The sequence below is a fragment of the Wasmannia auropunctata genome, unplaced genomic scaffold, assembly GCF_000956235.1.
Source record: "Wasmannia auropunctata unplaced genomic scaffold, wasmannia.A_1.0 LD335986.1, whole genome shotgun sequence".
In the NCBI taxonomy this organism is placed as follows: Eukaryota; Metazoa; Arthropoda; class Insecta; order Hymenoptera; family Formicidae; genus Wasmannia; species Wasmannia auropunctata.
Genome location: NW_012026904.1, coordinates 521,613 through 537,000, shown reverse-complemented (window position 1 = coordinate 537,000; position 15,388 = coordinate 521,613). Strand labels below are relative to the sequence as shown.

The window sequence follows — 15,388 nt, the reverse complement described above, 5'->3', positions numbered from 1 at the left end:
ACGCTAGATAATCTTCCTGTAAAGGATCACGGTCTGACGCCTACCGCGTACTGAACTTGAAGGGTGGATCAAATTTGCACACGTACGCAGGCACGTGCGAGGGTAAGTTCGTTTGTGTGAATCACGTTTTCATACACACACGCAGTAAACGGAATTTGTACACCTGAATCCGCAGTTCGCGGGATTAAACGGTCGAGAGCCACGTACGCACGTAGTAACCAAATTTTGACAATTAAACGTCTACCGTCTACCGAGTTCGATCAAAAAGTCGAAGGCAATTATTATAGAAAAAAATACAATCTCTTGTATTAGATTCTCGTTTATATGTGAGTATAAAATGTGCTAGAATATACTGCATTTTGTGATATTCTTAGTAAAGAATTAATTACTAATTATTTTGCATTATAATTATTGCTAATAATTATTGTAATATCAATCTTCATGATATATACGTATAAATGTTAAAATTAATTATTTATTTAGCTGTACCTATATACATTTATGTTTTCTATATTGTTTTTTTGTAAATACGTTATTTCCAGTCAGATATGTTCTGCATATTGTAGTTCAATTAGCCTCAAATACTAATGAATGAAAAGGTAACACATCGCCGAAGATTAAATGTACATTGAGACAGTCAGTTAGATAGTTGGCATGCCGAAATATTTTCTAAATCGAAAAAAAATCGTGAAAGCTTTATTCCCAAAAATAACAAGTCTACGATTGCAGCAGAGTGGTCGTGAAATAACATCCGCACGGACAAACTTGGGCGTTTCTGAGGTCTGAGTATTTAACGAAATCCTTGAAAGTACCTTGTTAAAAGACTCCGAACGGGTTGAATGAATAGATAGGAGAGAAGCTCTAAAATCTTTCACGGAGGGAAGTTTGTAAGCCATTAGAAAGGTCATGCACTCCGCAAAACCAACAGTTTTGCAATGCCGTAGTTACATAATTTCCATGAAGGTATAGGTATTTGTGTGGATTAAATACAATTCTTCATATCAGCAAATCTAGAGATTACTGTTATTATACAATTATTATTCATGTTGTACGGAACAAAAGATTTCTACAATGGCAGAGGGGATTTTAGATTTAATCCATATATCTGTACGTCTATATATCTATCATTTGCATGTGTGCGGTGTATTTGTAAACTCATATATTAATTATCCCAATATTAATAGCATAACCGATGCCTATATCTCATAGGTGGTAACTAATTCGCAACGATCGAAGTCACATTGCGGTGGGAATGACCGCACAATAGATAAATAAATCGCGTGATAGATAACATTGATCTAACTATAAATTATATATACATATACATTTGTACGTGTAATTTTCATGCTAACCAGTTAATCGCACCACAAGCGTGATCACATTGCGTCAAATCGCACGTCTATAATTACTGCGTCGAATATTCCGTCAACATATCAATGAATCATAGCGTTCTAATAATATAAATTATTATAAAATGTTAACATAGATTATTCTACACTATACATGTGCGTGTGTGCGTGTGCGTGTGCGTGTGCGTGTGCGTGTGCGTGTGCGTGTGTGTGTGTATGTGTGTGTGTGTGTGTGTGTGTGTGTCAAAATCTATAATTGTTAAAATCCGATTTCACTAGTTAAAACTAGTTTTAAATTTAGTTGAAACAAGGTCTAGGTATAATTTACTGTTTCAACCCCTTGTTTGGGTTTTCGACGCGTTATAGCAAGGTCCAACCCTTCCTCCTCTCCCCCTCTGTTTACAGGACGTTTACAGGACGTTTACAAGATCTATAATTGTATTGTCTACATATAGGTTTTCGGTTTAATGTTTAATCAATCATTCTAGTTTTAAGAATTTGAGTTAACGGATTATGGGTTTATGACAGTAATATATATAATTCACAAACTTATATATTAATGACGTGCAAAATATTCAAACTACATCAATTATCTTTTATACAACTTGTTTCTAATGCAATGTCACTTTAAGTAATTATATTATAATAATAATTAATATTATAATAAACATTTTTTGATATATCGGAGAAATAAATTTACCTATATGAATAACGTGCAATTCCTAAATGCTAGAATGACAAACTTAGAAACAACGTATGTGTATTCATACGTGACATTTCAATAAACAATGCTCTTATTTGTCAAACTGCCATCCTAGATAAAACATTCTTTACAACATCGAGGACGTGATCGCCAAGTTCTCGGCAACTCCAACGAACAAGAACCACCTACCAGCGGCACGCTGTTGATTTGCAAACCGCATACAAAGTTTCACTTAGCATATCAACACGTTATGCGCTACACGATGCAAAACATAGTCCAACAACATATTTTATAAAGACACGTTGGTATTGTAGAGCATATAAAACCGTTAAAACAACGAGAATTAATCATCCTTTTAAACACAATTGTATGCCTATATGTTTTTACATTTTCGGGTATTATTTTTTCCGTATATATTTTTATTAAAACAGTTGTAAATAAATTAATGCGTTTTAAATCCGCAATTTTCAAACTTTTATGTAATTTATTATTATCTCTCGCCCTCAAAAAATGTTTAAACAATGTTATATTTAAACTATAATAGTTTAATTTTATATTAACTTATATTTTATATTTCTACACGAATTAGATCTGTGCAGAATTATAAAAACGAATTATAAAAACAGAATTAAAAAGTAATTTAATTATAAAAATGTTAAAATTTAATTATAAAAACGCAGCATTTCGAAAGCGCATACGTGTCGTATAAAATTATTTTATTCGCACTGCATGATCGCGCAAAATTGAACGTGCACAAAATTGGAATCGGGTTTATCGCATCAGATATGTGAAGGCAGCGTATCTGCACCGTTTCAAGATGGTCCGCGTCAGCTCGTAAGCCGCTAATGCGACAAAAGTCATAGCGTTTGCGTGCCACAAAGAGGAGATAGCTATGTGGCAGATCTCGCTCGTTGATAGCGGTGACAGTATCCGGAAATTGCAGGTGAAGACGAGCTGGGACGCGCACGTGACACTCTCTCGAGATGCCCCCAAGTGCCGGAGACAACTGCATGTGGTCATGGTGTCCCCTAGTACTTTGTTTGCGAGCTTTTATCAATGTCGTTTTATCGCGACATTTCACAAGAGATTGTCTTTGAAGCACGCTCTTTTAGTTTTGGACTTGCACGTGCGTCCGAGAATAAAGATACTCTTCGTCGCATCTATATTCGCGTCAACACTTCTCGCAAAAAGAATGCGAGTCCATTGAAGCAGTTGTAAATCACAAGCTGTGTAAAGTTGGCCCCCCTCCCCCCACTACTGAAAATCCACTAACGACCATTATCACTGGATTGGTGGTCGTTTGGTAGTATTTGGTGGTTCATTCTCGATGATTGATAGTGAAAGTTGTAAATAATAATATGAAAAAAAGACATACGCGCGTATTATGAAGTTAGCCCCTCCTTTCGCAAAATATGACTTTCTAGATTGCGTAAAGGCCGTCTTAAGATGTTATTAGCCAATCACAGAGCCGTATTAGCATCTTAAGACAATATTAAAATAAGAACTATGAATATCGGTCTACGTACAAAAAGTGAATATAGCAAGTATGCAACATTAAAGAGTTAAAATTACTACCGCGCAGAGCGCTAGTATTATATCATAGTTTTGACTATCAATCATCGGAAATGGACCATCAAACGTTAGTAAACAACCACCAAACGAATGCTTACGGTTATAATTACTTACGCAGTCTGGAAAGCCATATTTTGCGAAAGGAGGGGCTAATTTCACGCGCATATGTCTTTTTTTCATATTATTATTCACAACTTTGACTACCAATCATCGAGAATGGACTATCAAATACTACCAAACGAGTGGTAATGGTCGTTAATGGATTTTCAGTAGTCGTGACCAACTTCACACAGATTAAATCACATGTTCGGTTCGTATTTGCTCGTTTGCTACGCACAACGTGCTACTTGCAATAACGATATCATTAGCCTAAAAATATCTTTGAAATCTAACTTTGGAAATAACTTTAATGCGCCGAGAAATGAGAATCGAGAGACGAAATGTCTAGTGTCTGTGAAATCGTTGACTTACGCTGAACATTAAGACTTTATCATAGAATCGTAGACCCCGTTATGCGTTCGAAATTTAAATACTTGGAAACTTTTGCGGCTTTAACGAGCACCCTCCGCAATCTGGCATAAGGGCCCATCAACGAGGCTGACGTAATATAGCTCGCACAGCTGCAGTTACGCTAAACTTCCCAGATGATATCCACCCGTTATTATCAGCCGTCCCACCGGCGGGGCTGATGTACAATAGAACGTGTTACTTTAGAGCACCCTGGACCTAGCCGCTTCTTAATAGAGCTTAACTATTTTAATGAGGGACCGTGCCAGGGACGGCTTCGGGAGGTAGAATATCCACATTTTCGGCGCGACCCCACGTCGCCCGCTTCTCCATTCCTTTACGAGAATACTCAATTTGAGGAGGCAGTTCCGCGTGGCTGCGTGGTGTCAAATTAAGACGGCACGCAAGATGGATAATACTTGATGAGGGCTTTACGATCCTTTACTAGGAAGATATAGTATCACCTCGGTACCATATCACTTTACTATAACTTCCTAACTAACTAGAATGAAAACAGTAAGAAACTGACAAGGCGAATGTATAAGCATTATTATAGTTAACTTGACTATATGTGATATACATCTAATTAATTATTAAATCATTAATAAACTTTTTTGTTTATATTTCGCGCGCAATAATAATTTATACTATTATTCAGACATTAATGTATTTCTTTAATTAATATATCCTTTTTGCAGTACACTATATATACTGCAATAATGATATACTGCAATTGAGATAATTATTATCGTCATAGCTGTTAAAAAAAAGACAAATCTACAAGTACCACGAGATTAACAAATTACAGTTTATCGTTATCGTGAGAACTATTAAACCTAATTTTGAATATCCGCTAAAGTTATGCTCTAACATGCTATCTCTAAAGTCATAAGCATCAGCTTAATGGAGATGGCTATAGCGCGCACTCTGCATAGCGCGTATGTATTATTAGAGAGCACGAGGGAAGGACGTCAGATGAAAATCGAATCATGCAATTAGGCCTGATTCATTTGCAGTCCCGTAGCGTCCTGTATTAATTGCACAAACGGATCCGGCGTCGATATTCGCGCTCACCTTTTGTAAGATATACACATTTTCTGCATAGCGCCTAACAGAAAGTGATTGCTAAAAAAATCGCAGAATAAAATAACGAAACAACAAAGAATCGTATTTGTCCGCGTTATTCAGAACTGACTCACGTATTCTCCCGTTTTCCGATATTCCGTCATGGGAGAGACAGATCGAATTACCGCGTTAGCGCGTTTAACTCGTCAATTGTAGATTGGCGCACGTAGCACAGAAGCTATAACTCACAGTAATTGTTGGATATAGAACTAAACGTATAATTTGCAAATCTCTTATTATTATTTAAAAATTCTGCATATCCGTTCTCTTCAGTTGACGCAAAGAAAAGTAAAATTTGAGGTGCAAGAATTTATTGAATGTTAAAAAATGTTATAATCCGAAATATTTTTTAGATATTTTTATAAAATATTTTATCAAATCTAAAATTTGATACTACATCAAATTCTAAATATTCGAATCAGCCAATTCATAAAGTTGTTATTATATCCTTACGATACCTTTGCCCAATTTCCTTTTTTATAATGATTAGATCATATCGACACTGGTAAAAAAAAAAAAACTAAAAATTGGTTCTTTAACGCATTGAACCGTGCCTTCCAAAATCTGACACGGTTTACTTTTTGTAACTAGTTAGTCTTAAGTAGATAACTTTTATATATTTACAGAAAGTAGGACCAAAAGAAATCGATTATCATTTTCCAATATAATAATGAGATATTTTAGAATTGGGAACTTTAAAAATACCTCAATATTTAAAATTGTTTCCAAAGTTTTATGGCTAATGCATAACTGTGAGTATTTTAAATATTTTTAAAATTTTGTATTATCTTATCTCTCTTTCTTTTTCTGTGTATATATATATATATATATAATGAATATTTATTATGAATATTATTTTATATATATATATATATATATATATACATATATAAAATAATAATATTCATAATAAAACGTGCATAATTCATACATTGTATTAGTCAATTTTGCTTCCAATAAAGTACATAATTTCAATATATTTAATTATATATTTATTATATATTAACAGCTACAAGTTGGTGAAAATCTATTATAAAACACTGACCATATGACAATGTTGCAATCACATAGGCATCGGAACCATTCCGTTCAAATATATTTCGATCGTTCGATGATTGTTATTTCATATATATGCGTAGATAAATTCATTTGGTCACGATTTTTCATGAAATATTGAATAATCTTGTTACTGTTCGAAATAACCCATTTGGAAAAAGATTCGTAAATTGGTACTGGACTGTAAACACGCAACATTAATGAAGGCAATATTGCAAATTAAATTCAGACAATTCAGTAATGTGCAAATAAAAAAGATATATTTGAAGTGATAGTTTAGAAAAACATGTCTACAATAATCAATAATATAAAAAAAAACCTAAAAAAACATTAAAAGATATTTAAAAATCAATAAGTTTTATTGCTTTCGTGATAACTTCAAAATTGCTTTACCAAATATTAAGATTTTATTAAATATTTATAATATTATGTAATTACTTTTAATGAAAATGCTTCATAAAAATATAGAATAATAAGAACTGCATTCGCTTTGAGTACATCTGTTGCTAGAATAACCAAATATTTTTTGTGCAAATTGAAAATATAAAAAATTTAATCACTTTAAAACTCCGTTAACTAACTATAGAAACTATATCAAGCAGGACAAGAACTTTAACCATTTTAACTTTTCCATGATAAATTTTTTAGCATCTTTTTTTTTAATTTTATTTCTCTCGTTTTAGCTCGACGATGGCGTGTAAAAGAGGACTTAAGCCAGATCAGCACTTATCAAGGCAGCGCTGCAGCGTAATGCATATTAAATGAATACCTCATCGAAACCAGCATAGCACGGTACGTCAAGAGCAATGTGCCTGGCTTGTTGTTTACAATAACAATAAAAATCCGCGATATTGAATTCGTCGACTAAAACGTACCTTCGGTACTACGCCAATATTACCCTTTATGATGGCGAGTGAAAAAAATATTCGATATGGCACTTCTACTATTTGCATACGTCAAAGCATCCATACGTTCAATCAATATTCACTTCAGAAATTGAAACAAAATCACATCCGGATAATAAGTGTTTCTTATTAATCAATAATAGGTCTAACATTTAAGAGAAAGAGAGAGAGGGAGAGAGAAAGAATGAAACAGATAAAAAAATTAGAGTTTATACATATTCTATAATTCCAGAAATATGTATATTATTAGCTGTACTCAGTATTTGTATAGAACTTTATAATTTATTGTTAAATAAAAAACTATTATATTAGTATTATATTATTCTACGCTTTCTTTGTTTGGCATTATAATATTACATTATCATATCGCGTATCGTGAAACTTAAATGAAATTAATTTTCCTGTTTACTGTCAAATTAACTATTTATTAATTAACAAATGTGCTTGTTTAAAGATATATGCAACTAAAAAAATTAAAAACTTAAATGTTTGTTTAACATACCAATACGGTACCAAAAAAGTAAGTAGGTGCTTGTTTAAATGTATTCAGTTATATGTACAATCATAGTAAAGTTGCATATATTATAATTTTACAATTAATGTTAATGATAATAAAACATTGCTTTTAATTTCTTTTTTTAATTTGTATACACATATGTGCGTACTGCGTATAGATATGCAATCATATCTTTTCAAACTAATTAAATAAATTATACAAAACATTATTTTAATTTATGACGTGGAAACAAATGTTATTACATATATGTCAGAAATATCGTAAATGAGAATTAATTTTTTTTATTATGTTAAACAGAAGTATTTCCTGTGAAACATACAATTATAAATTCCCGTGCAATTTATACAAATTATAAACACCCATTAACGATAGGGATTTTGCTCGATATATAAATCGTATTACAAATTATTGAACCTTTGACCTCATATTTTTACAAATATACGTGATATTGCACGCAATCAACGATATGATTAATCATGTAAAAACAAGAATAATCCATGATTATTTATATCTCGGCTGTTGAATCACATAACCTCACTCGAGTTTTTTTTTTCTTACTCGGAATAAAATTAAAAACTTGGACGGCTTTATGAAGCTAATCTCTCCTGCTTAAAAGCATAGATAATGTACTAAAAACTTTAATCCAATCAATCATACGGTTTCTAGAAGAAATACATAGTTATATGAACACGAATATATGCGCAGAACAGGCGCATATTAATTTTGCAAGTGCATTTATCTCTTTGTAGCTATACATAATTCTCCATTAATAATTACATGCCGCTATAACAGCTCTCCTTTATTACTTCTCTTCTCATTCCCTTTACTCTCTCTCCCCTCTCTCTCTTTTCTCTGTCACTAATATATTGATAGTACGGCCGATCAAACGCGCATCCAATCTCATTACGATACGTAATTCACAAGCGAATTACCGAAGCCTGCCAAGAGAGAAAATTCACCGCGACATTCAAATCACGAAAAAAAAGCGCCACACGGCAAATTGAATTACATCGCTTCATATATCTCCTGGAGGATTGCTCGACAAAAAAAATCCCGCGCGTAAAAAAATTGTACCGCGCAAATCCCGAGGCATCAAAATCTCGCGGCGAGCATATCCAGAGACGTTACTGTATATATTTCGAATGTCACGCGTATTAGATTTCTCTCATGCCGTTGCGAAATTTATCATGCAGAAGTTTAAAGCAGCTTTCCAATTTTCCCAATGCGTTACGTCTCATGTCCGAGAGATAATATTTATAACGATAATTGTAACGAAATATGGATATTAAAAGAGAATGAAATAAGCGGCGCGCTGCAACACGTATCTTTATGTAATAATTATACAACTTTAATTTAAACAATTTGCATATGCTAACCTTATGAATAGATGCACAGCGATACTCGTTTCTCCCTCCTGAAATGATAAAAACATTTAGTTAGTAATTAATGAATATTATTACAGGTACTCACAATAATAAATGTACTCATTATAGAGCTCGCATTATCCCATCTAAACATTTATTATTTCGAATTGCCCGATAGTAATGTATTTTCAAAGCGGTTAGAGGTTGCAAAGCTTTCCCATTTACAAAATAAATAAGCAGTGAGCGATGAAAATAAACAAAATTAACGTAATTTTCATTTTGCGCCGATAATATAATTGGTCGTCTACAAAATGAGACTATTTTAATTACGCGATTAAACGCGTGAGGCGCGTTGCAACGAGGCATAAAAGTGAGGAACACACTCTCGGCGCAGGCCGCAGTTTTTCCGCGCATCCTGTATGACAGGCGACGTAGCTTCGTGTCGGAATTTATGTGGAGAACATGCATCCGCCTGAATTCATCGTATAAGGGCTTACTCGTGCGATATGTCACACCAACACCAACCGCCAACGCGCGTGTGTGAGCGCGCGTCGGTGAAATCCGTGGGTGTGCGCGCATCGGTTTTGCATTTTTCAAGCCGATAATTTATCAATCTTGTCCACCCCGATTCCACCCCAAATCCTATTCTCTAGCTGGCACGGCGGCGGCGGAACGGCGAGGGTGAAGAGGAAAGGCCGGTCGGTCTACGACCGGTCGTTTCTGGCAGGGAAATAATGAGCCTCTTTAAAGACCGGAAGTTTTCATTCGCGCGAGCCTGGAAAATCGATTTTCGCACTTTGTCGAACGCGCTATTCGCACCGTCATGCGTCAGAAGGCAGCCGTACGCCTGATTTTACTCCCGTGAGAGCGTCGGTATATTGTTGTCAAAATATCACGAGTGTAGCGATAACACAATCGCACGAAAATTTTATGAAGCCCATTTCATTAACCTGTCGAATATTGTATTTTAAATTAACGCTTCTTGTTTCAATCATAAATTCTATGTCAAAAGGTAATTGAATCGCATGATTGAAACCTCCCCTACTTCTTCTTGTTATAAACGTTATTTATAGAGAAACTAAATTTAATCTTGCTTCTAATTATATATTATATAATTTATCACATGTAATTTTATCGCGCAATCATTGCATTACATCTTAAATTCTATCTAAGATACAACTCGATAAAATGCCAGATATATATACTATGTATACTTAAGTGAAAGGAAAAGTATGCTCTTGTAACTTTGCACTTTAGTCTTTTAGCTCATTCAGCACAATTAGATAATCTTGCTTCCAATTACGTATTATATAATTTATCACATGTAATTTTATCGCGCAATCATTGCATTACATTTTAAATTCTATCTAAGATACAACCCGATAAAATGCCAGTTATATATACCATGTATACTTAAGTGAAAGGAAAAGTATGCTCTTGTAACTTTGCACTTTAGTCTTTTAGCTCATTCAGCACAATGAGATAAGAGTGGAAACGAAAGTTTATCGATACAAAATAACTGACTAAACAAGGTAACTCCGCCTATTGCAAAAAAATATGGCATGCTATTCAAAAACAAATTTTTCAGAGGAGTAAAGGATTAATTTTTTGCTCTGATTCGCGACTGAATTTAATTTTCCCACAATAGAGTAAAAATAACAGTCATATCGATTATAAACAAAATTGTACTTTCTGAAACTAATATATTGAGTAAGATAATATATATATATATATATATATATATATATATATATATATATATATAAACAAAATATATGATCGAAAAGAATAGTGTGAAAATAATTATGACATTAAAAATAAAATATAGATTTTTGTAACCGTCTTATTTAGCATAATTTATTTTTTCTTAAGCAAGAAGATGAGTCATCATGTATCTTTTATTTTACAATTTTTTCTCCATTATGAAAAGCTATGTGAGCTTCCGCGAATCATTATTTAACTTCTTTTTTACCTTATTCAGCGAAAAAAAATGAAGATAGGGACAAATGTCTTTTCTAGCTAAAAGAAAAAGAACATTGATTTTGTAAAGATCGAATCTGAAAGTGCATGTTTGAAATATATTTGTAATAAATTAATAAACCTTATTTAACGTAATATTCATAAATATATGTATATATGTCATTGTAATATTAATATTATAACTTACGATATGCTACCGAATAATAAATAGGATTCAAATTCTTGATTTATTTTTTATTACAAAATGTATCTAGTTACTATAAAAAAGCGAAATAAAAAATACAAATAAAATAAAAAATATTTCCAATTTTTTTATTTTGATTTTTTACAGTAACTAGATACATTTTATAAGAAAAAATAAATCAAGAAGTTGAAACCTATTTGTTAGTATATCATGAATTACAATATTAACATTATTAATAGTATATACATATGTGTATATATATTATTTATATGTATATTTTTTAAAATTATTGTCATATATAGAAACGGTCATAATTTCTGTCCCATACGCGTAATGGGAAAAACTAGCTTGAATATAAGTTATGGGATTTGAGAGAACAATATTGGAAAACGTAGAAAGTTATATGCCTTTTCATTTTTTAATTCAAAGTTACAGCTCTCTTTCCATTTCAGAGACACGAATGCATAACTTTTTTCATATCTAACTTTTACGTAAATTATGTTAAAAAATTTTCAGAAAGAACGAATGTTCCCTATTAAAAATGCAAATATCAAATGTAAATATATCTTGTTTATATTTTTGCCTAGTTATTTATAAATCAATTTATTTACGTTTACATAACCGAAATCGCTTTCGTCTTCTAATCGTATAAGATATAATGCAAAATATCGACAGTCTATACACAGGACGCGTTATGTTCTGAATTCAATAAGGAAAATTCGTCCGTGGAATCGAAAATTATATACGTCCTCATACACGTCTCGAGAGTTTCCTGGAAATTCTCAATTGCTTTCACGAAACTTTAAAGAGGTATGCAAGTTTGAACCGTTTTTCATAGTTAGGAGATCGCGGCTGTGTATGTCAGACTTTCAAGTAGCAAAGAAGCGGTTATAGTCAGACGTATACAAAACGATTGCAATAGTGCAAGCGTATATACAGTCAGCCAGCATTCTGCGCGTTTCTCTATGCAACTGACCGTTCGATAAGTTTTATCTCAAAATATTTTTATCGTAAAAATTATATAAAAATCTTATTGTCAAAAAGCATTTCGATAAATTGAAATTATTGATGGATTATGCGTAGGATATAATAATTAATCGTGTAAAAATAAGGTATCTCTAAAAAGTTTCCGCGAAACAATTGAAATTTTATCATTATGAAGGCAATTCGTGTCCGCAACCGATGGTTCTAATGAAATCGAAATAACGAAATGCAATGTACGTCAAATGAAACCAATTTGATCCGTTAATGACGACTCCAACTCCCTACATATCAATGTATGTGCATGGGTTCAACAGAAGAAACTTCTATCATTAGATTATTGCGGAGTATTTCGTTTGGAAATGAAACTTTCAATGTGCACCCGTGACCAGTGAGTGCATGAGAATTTCTCTCCGGTGGCGCGTCCGGCGAAACGAGGGAGAATTTTACTAATAATGACATAATCGTTACACTGCGTCGCTAATGAATCGCTCAGCATGAAATCACCATGTCCATCGAGGCACAGAATTCATCGGGAACTTTTTCAACTTCGAACTTAATTCAAAGCGAGAGAGGTGCGATAAGAAATTTATTCAGAAGCTGATGAGGTATTTCGTGCAGATTTTTCTTCCAACTCGATCGCCGGACAGAGAAAAATGCCCATCGAAGGAACGAACTCCGATAATTCATCCCGATGAAGAAAGCAATTAGCAAAACGCAATTAGCGCATCGTCTGCGTTCGTTTAATTTGCCGTTCCTTCGCCCATATATTCCCTTCAATGTTGACGCCGTACAAACATTTGCAACATTTATCAAGTCACCGTGTGTAAACCGATGATTGTTCACGATAAACACAGTGGAGACAAATAAACAATTAAATTTGCAGTGTCGTTATCAAGCTTGGTCAATAGAAATATAACAAAAGGAATGCGTTGCAATATTTAAGACATAAATGACGTTTGTGAATATCACGAATAAAAACGACCGGATTTGCATAAAATCCCTTCGTAGGGATAAGAATAGAAATCCGACATTATTGAAATGGTGAGAGATTTATGATTCAAGGACGATAAAACAAAACGACAGCGGGGCTGAAGCGCGATTCGAAGAATGAAGCCGGAAAACTTGTAATAGCGAAGGAAGACAAACTACAGCTCAGAAAGTTGCGGGGAGTTCTAAAACTTCGCGGAAATAGATGCATGACCAATGTCTAGCAATGTTACTGAAACGAGACCGTTGTATTGCGCCAAGGGCCAGACAAGTTGTACGAGACAGAAGTTATTACACCCAGGAGGAGTAGGGCACATTAGGATCAAAATCACAAATCCTTGCGCACGTGACTCGCCTGCAAAACTTCCGATCATTTCCGGCGCCAGAACTTGCGGCCGATAAAAATATATCATTTGCCATCGTACTTCATCGACATTTTTGACAAAAAAAAAAGAAAAAGAAATGTACGCGCTCGCGGCGATGAGAAACGCTTCTAACGTGACCGAGCGCGAAACAATCATCATTTCGCAATCGTATAATTGTCGCCGTATATTTCTATTCACATTGCTATATATTTCTTACCATTCCAGGCAAACTAAGTTGTTTCCACTGTCACTAATAGCCTCGATCCTTGTACCTTCATCAGGCACCCTTTTATACGATGCAAATCGCTTTTTTGTCCGCGAGTTAGAGAGGGCAAAGGGGAAATTGCTCGTGACCTCCTGAAAGGACCCTCGCGCGTAGGATGAAGGTACACAATGAAGCCCGGGCCCCTTTGTTGCAACGACGATAATAATATTTGTCTAAGCATAATTCGGGAAATATATTCAGGACTTCATTTAAGACAGTATCGCCGCGTCGACAGAATTTTCTTTGAGGGATTCACGAGTCGTTGGAAAATTTATTCCACCTGCTTCTGCTTCTTATAAAACCTGCGCGACGGCATTTATGCGCAACAAAACTGTAACTGCGACTTTATCATTCTGAAAAGTTTCACCGACATTACGAGAAAAATATATCTCTCTTTAATCAGATGCGACAAAGTCACAGCGCACTCACGATTTCTATTTTACTATCTTAATTTACATTAAAATTTATCAACAATCAAGAGATCCTCTATATATGTATTTAATACATTTATATTCGAACAATCCATTAACAAATGTTTAAATTCTGAACATAAAACATTTTCTGCTGCAAAATGGATATGCACATGAAAATATTTTAATATCACAGAAATTAAACACAAAATTATATACGCGTATTTTATTTATATTTATTTTATTTATATTTTACAAAAAAATACCTTATAAGTCGCATCGGGATAAAATGTATTTTTATATGAAGATAAAAAGGAAATCAGGGGTCGATCTTCGCGTAAGCTGTAAACTAACAAATTGCTGATCATTATTCTTTGAGCCGCTATTCTAACCCGGCACGGCACTATCATTTTTCTGTTCTGTCAAGTTTTCTTGCTGTCCCCTAAACGATATTCTCCAGGCGTTCATATCGATGCGAACATTTGTCACTGGACGCGTCATGCCCGACAAATTACCACTGTCAAACTGCACTTTAATCAGAGTCGCTGTCCTCGCTAGTCTTATATTATTCTAGATTGCTTTGCTCGCTAAAAGTATACAATAAAAAAAGGAGAATAATACTGAAATAGACAGTTAATACTTCAGCCTGAAGAACTTCGATTGATTTGAGTTCTATATAATCTCGAAGTATCGATGTTAATTCAATTTCTGTTAAAGTAAAAGTTTCGAACATCTCAAAGAATTTTCCGATATTAGAACGAGCGAGCAAAAACAGCATTAGCGGAGAGTAAAAATGAAATAAGCTTCAATTATCTGAAACGAAGATATCTCAATAAAATGCATCGCAATGTACAAGCCACGCCTGATATAAAGGAAAAACGTGCAGAAATATTTCGGTATTTAATTATAAAGTGTAGTTTAATTATAAACTACTACGAATGAACTTATTTAATAAAAGAGAAAGCGAAATCGATGAGACGCAAAGCAAAAGATAAAAATGATGACGCGCAGCGAGAAAAACTGGCGTGGTCGTGCATCAATGAGAAAATTGAATACCCCATCGAAGCACACAACAGACACAAATTTATGGGGCGTTCCACTTTTAGAAACGACAA

At 33.7% G+C, this 15,388-nt stretch overlaps 1 protein-coding gene across 1 annotated transcript in view; it reads right to left on the bottom strand.

Moving 5' to 3' along the window:
• The window catches only part of LOC105454336 (uncoordinated protein 58), a 211,738-nt gene that overhangs the window by 141,391 nt on the left and 54,959 nt on the right, over positions 1-15,388 (bottom strand). The window contains exon 3 of the mRNA XM_011696899.1: positions 9,111-9,148. The gene's annotated coding sequence lies outside the window, so the exon portion shown is untranslated. The remainder of the gene's footprint in view (positions 1-9,110; positions 9,149-15,388) is intronic.